Below are 9,368 nucleotides of genomic sequence, written 5' to 3'. Positions count from 1 at the left end.
CTCCTCTCTTTTCTTCTCCTTCCCTCCCCTCTCCTCTCTTTTCTTCTTCTTCTCTTTCTCTCTGTCACTGTCTATCCCCCCCCCCCCCACACACACACACAGAGCAGTGCTCTTTCCTCTGGGAAGGAGTAAGAACATGGAACCTTAGAGCTACCCAGCATTCTTTGCAAATTAGTAGACTGAGACCCGAGGAAGAGAAGAGACCAAGGTCTTGTGGCAGTGCAAGAACAGAAGCCAGGTCAGGATCCTTGGTACTGCTGTGGCTGCCTCCTGCCTCAGGGTCCTAACCAGAAGCTGGCATGCTCCGCATGTCGGGAAGGCTCTGCCTTTGTCTGTCTGTCCGGAAGTGGTCCATAAGCCCCAGCATGATAGATCTGTTCACTCGAAAAGACGTGCCTTCTCCCTGACACACAAATGAAGAATCTACCCAGAGTGTAGCTACACACACAACACACACACACACACATGCACACGTATACCTATGTACACACACTTTCAAAGGGTTACAAAGCATAAAAACCCACCCTTTCATCCATCTGAAGAAATGCCTAAGAATCCCATAAACTGTCCCAGGGTGGCACAAAAATGCCCTCCACATGTACAGACCTCTTAGAAAGGCAGGCTGGCAGACAACAGTGCCCATTGAGCCGATGGACTCTTGTGCCTTCTTTGACATGCGTTTGAGATGTTCTCAGCCAGAGCCTGGAACTGGGACTGACCACGAAAGCAGGCCTTTTCCAAGTCCTCGAGGCCCATGACTTGTTACTTTGATGCCACAGGCCATTAGATTGGGATCCATTCTATCCAAACCATCTGGCTGGGGCATGTGGATGAAGCCTCCTGTGTCACTTCAGGGACACGGAGGCAGCCATGGATGCCCCGGGGCCTTGCCATCCTTCCCGGGTGTGTGCCCATCGCCTTGCCAGAGCACTTCTTGGTAAGTCTGACCTGACAGAAAGGGGGAACATCTGGTTTTGTGTGTCCTCCATGCATCTGCAAGCTGGCTCAAGGTCAGGGCACCACCCATTCCATACAATCTGTTTTTTATTCCTTGGGGGGCCTCAGTCATCAAAAACAAAACAAAATATGAAGCTGGATCAGATTTCTTTCCCTGATATTTTTGCCCATAAATTAAGGCTGTGTCTTCCTTGTGGTTTGGAAGAACGTGGAGATCTAGAGGTGACTGCTTTCAGTAGGACCAGTTTTCATGGGGAAAGTCGATAGAGACTTGGGGGGATGGGCCAGGGGGCCAGCATCTGGGCTGGGGCTAGATGGCTCTCCTCACTCCACCTTGGTTTGGCCCCACAATGACTGCAGGTTGGGAGCTGGTGAGGGGGTGAGATCGCTGTCTAGTGCCTAAATAAGTGTCCTGGGCATCAGCCCTGCCTTAGGAGCCTAGCTCTAGAACTGGGGGAGCTCAGAGGCCATCTGAACCAATCCCCTCATTTTACAGAGGAGGAAACTGAGGTGCCCAGAGGTCATAACTGGCCAAAGGTGGGGGTCAGAACCAGGATTTGAATTCTGCTCCTGTGATTCCAGGTTCATGTTCTCTGGAATGCTCTGCACTGGCTTTCTGAGACAGGATTGAGGACCCTACCCTCGTCCTAGGTAACCGAGGGTGGTTTTGAGCTATGAAAAAGTTTTGGAAGTGATCTCTTCGCTTAGGCAACACTTGATGGGGGAAGAAAAAAAGAAGGGAGCTGTTTTCAGTTATGCTATGGAGCCATCCAAGGTATTCATACCCTTTGGCCTTTCTGAACAAGTGAGAAGGTGAGGTCTTGGAAGTCAGTCTACATGTAACTAGGATAGGGCACCTGGGGCTCTGTCTCAGGGCACCAAAATTTAGAGAGTGCGAGAATGGGTAAATATACTGCTTTTGCATGGCTGAAACCACTGTAATAGTAACTTATTCCCCTTTTAGTTCAAATGACTTTTTGCTATTCTTTCATTATTTTCATATTAAGAAATGCAAGCTTGATTTAAGAGAACAATTTATGCTACTTGCATCAGGTCTATTTCTTGCTGCTTGTCCTGGTTACTAAAATTGCTAGTTGTGACTCTGAGAGTCAGGAATGATTGGGGCTAGGAGGTCAGAGAAGTATTATAGAGCCCTAGAACCCACAGGCTGGGAGGGGCTTCCAAAATACCTGGTGAGAATTCCATTTTAGTCTTCAGGAATCCCCTCCATTGAACCCTTGGTGGGGAATCAGTGACAGGGAGCTCAGTACTGTACAAAGACAGCCATTGTGGGATAGCTCTGGTTATCAGAAAGTTCTTCCTTATACTGAACTGAATTCAGCTGCCATATGGATTCTCCCCATTGCCTTGCTGCGAGGCCATCCAATGCAGAGATGTGGAGCAGGAGAGAGTCCCCTTGGGCATCTGCTCCAATGCCCGCCCTTTGTGCACATGATTGCATTTCAAAAGTGGCTGATTGCGCCCCCTTGGCTGGAAGGACAAGACCTCAAGAGAAGTTGCTAGGCAGAGAATTGGGGCCTTACCTGGGTGATTCCCAGGCCTTTATCCTTTTCTGGAGGTGTGCTTTGGTAGGGGGAGGGCTGGGGCTTGGTCCTGGAGTTGCCTGCTTCAGCTTCTTTTCTCTCTTTTTGCTTGCTCCCTCCCTTCCCCCAATGGCTCGGCTCTGCCAGCCTCCCTCTTTCTTAGTTCCCGCATCTCTTCCTAGGGCTCCAGTCTCCCCCATTTCTCACACTACAGTTTACTCCACTCCATTCATGTCCTCAGCTGGGTTAGCCTTTCGCCAATGGAGGGGTGCCTACTTTGTCTCCAGCCCAGTGCTGCCGGGATGACTGTGTACCTGTGGGACCCTTCTCTCTCTCCAGACTCCTTGGAATGCATGCTTGCTATAGGGGGATTTCTCCATCAAAGGTGTGGTCATTGGAGCCTCCTTTCTTTGCATAATTCTATTTTTTTTGGTGCTTTTTGGAGGGCAGTTGATGTTACGTGACTCTGCATAACTCTAAACTTCTGTCCAGACCACTGGAGCAGTTCACAACTCCACCAGCCGTGCATTCATTTGCCGATCTTTCCATGGTGAGGCTTGGACTTTATCCAGTGAGCTGTACCAGTCCTCCATCTAATTCTCAATCTGGAAAAGCCACTAGACAGCCAAATCTATTTTTATTCCAAGAAAAGTTCAGGTGCTACAGGGAAGAACTTTGGGTCACTGGCATAGAAAATGGGGAGGCTGCTCCTGGGACTGAGTGGAAGTCCAGCTGTAGAGTCACAAGCCCCAGATGTGATTTCCATTTCTGCTGCTAATTCCTTGTGTGACCTTGGGCAACGCCTTAGCTGGAGGAGGGGCTTTGGGCTGACTGAGTAGTTCTAAGGCCCTTGTGACCCTGGGATCTCAAGGCTTGGGGGGAGGTGCAGCAAGGTGCTAAGGTGCCGAGCCAGCTGCCATGGGTTCATTTCCTCTCGCTTTTGGTGGAAGGATGCGCTGCCCACTGACCAGTCCAAAGATCCAGGCCTACACTGGGCCCAACTTTGCCCTGAGGCTTTGGGGTATCTGGGTTGGAATTCTCTCCAAATGCTGAGAGGACTACTCAGACTGGGCTGGTTTGCTTTCCACGCCTCCTCTGCAGCCTTCAAAGAGATGCCTTGGTTCCCAGAGAGCCTGGGGTCCTTTGATGTGTGTGGTGGGGGGGAAGTGGCCAGCAGAGGCAGGCCTGCCTCCCGATCTTGCCACTTAAGCCCTTTGAATAGGAGTAGCAAGGTCCAGATATTGGCGGGCTGCCAATATTGGCATCAGCACTGGGCGATGGCTGTGACTGCCTCCCTCCCTCTCCAGCCTTCGACCTCATCTCTCACCCCATACTTGGAATTAGGGACCTGGGAGCTGGTTGGCCTCTGCCTTGCCTCGATGGGTGACCTTGGATAGGTCCCTGTCCTTCTTGGTGCCCCAGCTCCCTCCTCTACAAAATCAGGGGCTTCCTCAGACTGCCATGGAAGGCTTTTCATCTCAGTGGTCTACTGCACCCTCACTTTTCAGGTTGGGGCTTGCCTAGACCCTGAGGTTTGCTGGGAAAGTCTGAGCTGAACAGCCCTGAATGACATGGTAGGAAAGCCAGCTTCCCACTGGGAGGGGTCTGGGCAGAGCTGACTTTGGGTTCCTACTCAGGGGCTCATGCTCCCGGTTTTGGGAGGGCCCCTCTGCGACTAGACCTCAGTGAAGGGAGAAAGTTGGACCAGGTAATCCTGAAGATCCTCTGAGACCTTCTAAATGCCCCCAGAATGGAACTGAATGGGATCTCAATGGCTGGTCTAGTCTTATTTTACAGAGAAGGAAACTGAGTCCCAGAACCATGAAGTGATAAGCCCAAGCCCCCTGCCCAGGGTAGGGGTGGGGAGGGAGGGGAAGAGGCTGCCTGCTCCCCCCCCCCCATAGCAGCCTGGACATTTACTGTGGAGAAAGACTGGGCTAAGCTGCCTAGACCCACGGAGCCCCAGATATGGTTTCCTCTCCTCCTCCTCCAGGCCTCAGGGCTGCAGGGGAACACCTCCCCTCCCCCCACCCCCCATGGTCTGTCTGGCAGCTTCCATCAAGCTGTGCTCTGTGCTTTTCAGCTCAGCTCTGTTTTCTATTTCCGATGATGTTCTAAGGTAATTGAATTATGTATCTGCCCGCCCTGTTGGTTTGGGGGCTGGGGGCTGGGGGCTAGGGCTGGGGCTGGGGCTGAGGGCTGGGGGCTGGGGCTGGGGGCTGGGGCTGGGCCTGGGCCTGTACTGATACTGAAATCTGATAACTAGCCATGGAGGGGGCATTAGCACTGGACTATGGCAGGCAGGGGTGTGGAAATAGGAGCCAACTGATGCCAGTAACTCCTGTCGGGAGGTTCTAATTAGGCTGGGGTCAGGTTTGCCTGGAGCAGGTCATGGAGGAAGGTTCAAGGAGAGCTTTGTCTTTTTCCTGAAATATTCTTTTTTTTTTTTTAATTCAACACCTGCATGTGAGTGGATTAAAAGCATTATGTCAGGGCTGGGAGGGACCTTAGAACAGGGAATGTTAGAGTTGGAAGGGAGCTTAGAACAGGGAATGTCAGAGCTAAGAGGGAGCTTAGAACACTGAACATGGCTAGCTATCTGCCTTCTGGTTCTGTGCTCTCCCCACTAAGCAATATGCTTCCTTTCTGTTAACCCTTACCTCTTAGCTTATAATTAATGTGAACTAGGCCCTTTAGGAAATTAAAAATGCTTCACAGGAAGAGGCCAAGAGGGTGTTAATTGGGCATCAATTAGAGCCTGCATCTTGGCTCTTCCCCACTTCCTGGGGCCTGGGGCCAGGTATCTCACCTCTTTGCACCTGTGAGAGGGTTAATCTTCTGAGCCCTCTTCCCTCCTGGCATTTTGTGAAGGTTAATTGGCTAGTGCTGGAGGGTTGGAGCTAAGGCAGAAGGTGCCTGCCACTGGGCAGCAATGTGGAAGTGATGGGCTGGAAAGGGGCTCTGGCTTTGTCTCCTGTCCCCTCTACCCCAGGAAAAGGACTTGCCCAAGGCCATACGGAGGCAGGCTAAGTCCCAGCAGAATCCCAGCCCTCTGCATCAGGGGCAAGAATAAAGCCAAGCATTGCTTAGGTGCCTACTGTGTGTTACACTGTAGAGATGCAAACAAAGACTTAGCCATCATCCCTGTCCTTCAGGAGCTCACAGTCTAAAGAACCCAGGACTCGGTGTCAAGTTCTGGGTTCAAATCCCACATTCTTACACATGGCCTTCGAGACTTGAATGGGCTCAGTTTCCTCCTCTGTGGAAGGAGGAAATTGGAGTTAATAATCTCTAAGCCCCCTTCCCAGGGCAGCTAGGTAGGTGGTACAGTGAATAGAGTGCCAGCCCTGGAGTCGGGAGGACCTGACTTCAAATCCAGCTTCAGACACATACTAGCCATGTGACCCTGAGCAAGTCATTTAATATTGTTTGCCTCAGTTTCCTCATCTGTAAAATGATCTGGAGAAGGAAATGGCAAACCCCTCCAGGGCTAGTGCTCTGTCCTCTGCACCACTTAGCCTCCCCTGTTCATGTTTTTAAAAAGGCTGCATGTAAGCATGGTATCTAGCACAGGGCTCTGCATACAGAAGGTATTTCATAAGTGCTTATAGAATGAATGAATGTCACTCCTAAGTTTCGATTTGAAATCTGCAGTTTCTGGCAGAAGCCTCTCTTCTCTTGGGAAACCTTTCCTTTTCACAAACCTTCTAAGGTTACAAAGTGTTTTCTACTCAACTAACTTGTCAAGTAGGTAATGGGAAGATTATTTGCCCCAATTTTGCTGATGGGAAAACTGAGGCTCAGAGACAGGATGTGACTGACCCAGTATGACAGAATTGTTAAGTGCTGAAGCAGAATTTGGATGTGAGGCCCCTTCTTATTTCAAAATTTAATTTCATTTTCGTTCCAAATTCCTTTCTTCACCTTGCCCCTCTTCCACCCATTGAGTAGGCAAGAAAAACAAAATCCTTTACAAATGAGTAAAGTCACGCAAAGGAAAAGAGAGAGAGAGAGAGAGAGAGACAGAGAGAGACAGAGACAGAGAGAGAGAGACAGAGACAGAGAGAGACAGAGAGAGAGAGAGAGAGAGAGACAGACAGACAGACAGACAGAGAGAGACAGAGAGAGAGAGACAGAGAGACAGAGAGAGAGAGAGACAGACAGAGAGAGAGAGAGAGACAGAGAGACAGAGAGAGAGAGAGACAGAGAGAGAGAAAGAGACAGAGAGAGACAGAGACAGAGAGAGAGACAGAGAGAAAGAGACAGAGAGGCAGAGACAGACAGACAGACAGAGGAGAGAGAGACAAACAGAGAGACAGACAGACAGACAGAAAGAGATAGAGACAGAGATAGAGAGACAGGGAGAGAGACAGACACAGAGAGAGGAGAGAGAGACAGACAGACAGACAGACAGAAAGAGACAGAGACAGAGATAGAGAGACAGAGAGAGAGATTATGTGTCACTCTGCCTCTGAACTCACTGGGTCCCTGGAGATGGGCTGTGTTTTTCATCACAAGCTCTTTGGAGATATGGTTGGTCACTGTGTGGGTCACAGTGCCCAAGTCCTTCAGACTGGTCTCACAATATTGTTGACCCCACTTTAGTGCTGTGTTCTGTCTGTGTGATCAGAGATGCAATTGCGGTGCTGGCCAGTGCTTTCATAGTACCTTAATGCTTTACTCTGGGATTTCATTTAACCCTCCCCATAACCCACTTTACAGCTCAGAGGTTAAGTGACATATCCAGGGTCACACAGAGGAGACAACAGCCACAAAGGGATTCCTATGTGGGTACCTTGGATGTGGCCCTTCAACAAGGATATGCCTGGACACCAAGCTCTATGCAAAAGCCAGGTGGTCCCTGCTTTTCCTTAGTGGCAGCTAGGTGGCTAGAAGGCTGGACCTGAAGTCAGACCTGAGTTCAAGTTCAGCCTTAGACACTTAGTAGCTGTGTGACCCTGGGCAAGTCACTTAAGTGCTGTCTGCCTCAGTTTCCTCATCTGCAAAATGGGGACACCAACAGCCATCACTCAGGCTTCTTGTGAGGGAAAGACGAGATAGAATTTGTGAAGCGCTTTCCAGCCCTGATCCAAAATGTGCCTGGTGTGTAATACTCCCTGTAGGGTTATTCAGGAACACTCCTTCTCTTCCTCCTTCCAAGTGATTGTCTTCATAAGTTCCTGTTGGTTAGGACTGACCCATGTTCTCGGGTCCAACCCCCAGAGAGACGAGAGAGCATTCAGTTAACGGGAAAAGCCAGGAATCCTTTCGCTGGTTCAGGCACGTGTCAGCGTTCCTCCCAGGGGCCCAGGGAAATTAGTTTGGTAGCACCTGGAAAGGGGTTTCTTAATTTTTCGTAGAAGCATCGTCTCATTTTAGATCTGTGTGGAAGCTCAGAGACCATCTAATCAGCCATTGATAGAATTTGGAGACAGGAGAAATTTAGTATCTTCTTATCCAACTGCCACATTTTGTGGAGTAAGAAATTGAATCCCAGGAAGGGTCTTGCCCAGAGTGACCCAGAGCTGGAGTTTGAACTTCTCCCCTCTCCATATCTCGGCCCCCCTCAGCTTCCTGACTCTGGCCACTGGCTTCTAGTGAGCTATTAGCCAACCAAGACTGGATCATGGCAGAATTACATAGTCAGCCCCCGTTGGATAGCCTGACACTGTGAGGCTATGAATCTAGCTCTGGAAGAAAACTCACAGGCTGTTGTTCCACCCCCTGGGGCTGATCAAAGCTCGGAAGCCCAGATAGGAAGCTTCCAAGGAGGGACTGGAACCCAGATCTTATGACCCCCGAGTCAATACGATACTCTTCCCAAACAGTTGATACACACAGAACTCCGTAAGACTGAGAGCAGGAAGACGTGACTCTTTTAATCAGAGGCTCGATGACCTTGAGGCCTTGGTAATGGAGAGCAGGAGGTGGGGATTTCATTTCTGGGTCATTGACAGGGAATTGCCTTGTCTGAAAAAAAGAAGGAAAAATGTGCTTCATCATTTCTCCAAAAATGCTCCTGTCTGTCAGGTTTGTCAGTGAGATCTGTGAGGTGCCGGGAGCGAAGGTGGGATTATTGGGGCTGTGGGCTACAAGACCTGCCCTGCTGACGCTGGGACATTTGCCGTTGTTTCTGCAGGGGTAAGAACCAAGAAAAGAGCTTTGTCCTGGAAGGAGGATGCTGCCCCAGAGGCAGCAGGGAGAGGACTGAAAGCGCTCGGGAATGCCAGTGCGTCTGCCCTGATGGATGAATGGTGAGCCAAATCTCTCTTTATGTAGGTGCAGATCTGGGTGTGCCTAGGTCAAGGGGGCATGTTGCATAGGTCACACACACGCGCGCGCGTGATATAGGGCGTCTGATGGCCTCAGGATCGTTGGCCCACTGCCCTCAGCGACGCACTTCCCCACTCGGCTCCCATATTTTTTTATCTGAGGTGATCTTCAAGGGCCCTGCCAGCTCTGCCGGCTGAGGTCCTAAGCAAATGGCCTCCTCCCCCCCAGTTTACTTCCTCTGAGCCTCAGTTTCTCCATCCACAAAATGAGGAGGACACCCCCTGGAGTGCCACCCACCAGCATCAGGGAAGCATCTGCTCCTGGTCGTTAACCCAGTTTCTTGCCTTCCCTTTGGGTATCCAAGGCCATCGAAATATAGTGTCTCCTCAGAAGAGGAGCCGTTTGCTGACAGTGGAAATCTGGCAGAAGTCAGAGGGGTTTGGAGGAATTCAGAATAGAGGGGCAGCCCTGCATGGAGGGGAATGCTGTGGGAATGGGAAGGGGAGTCAGAAGGAGCTCTAGACTCGGTGGGAGACCTAGACTCAGAAGTGAGAGAGAGAGAGAGAGAGAGAGAGAGAGAGAGAGAGAGAGAGA

General features: G+C 50.5%; 1 long non-coding RNA gene across 1 annotated transcript in view; it reads left to right on the top strand.

Annotated features, from left to right (window-relative positions):
* The window catches only part of LOC138169735 (uncharacterized), a 38,814-nt gene extending 29,452 nt beyond the window's left edge, over positions 1-9,362 (top strand). The window contains exon 3 of the long non-coding RNA XR_011170449.1: positions 8,641-9,362. This is a non-coding gene — a long non-coding RNA (uncharacterized lncRNA). The remainder of the gene's footprint in view (positions 1-8,640) is intronic.
* The last annotated feature ends 6 nt before the right edge of the window (positions 9,363-9,368 follow it).

The sequence above is a fragment of the Petaurus breviceps genome, unplaced genomic scaffold, assembly GCF_028583685.1.
Source record: "Petaurus breviceps papuanus isolate PSGF00001 unplaced genomic scaffold, PetGlider_PUasm1.0 370, whole genome shotgun sequence".
In the NCBI taxonomy this organism is placed as follows: domain Eukaryota; kingdom Metazoa; phylum Chordata; class Mammalia; order Diprotodontia; family Petauridae; genus Petaurus; species Petaurus breviceps.
The sequence above is the reverse complement of the archived record's forward strand: the minus strand, read 5'-3'. Positions and strand labels throughout refer to the sequence as shown.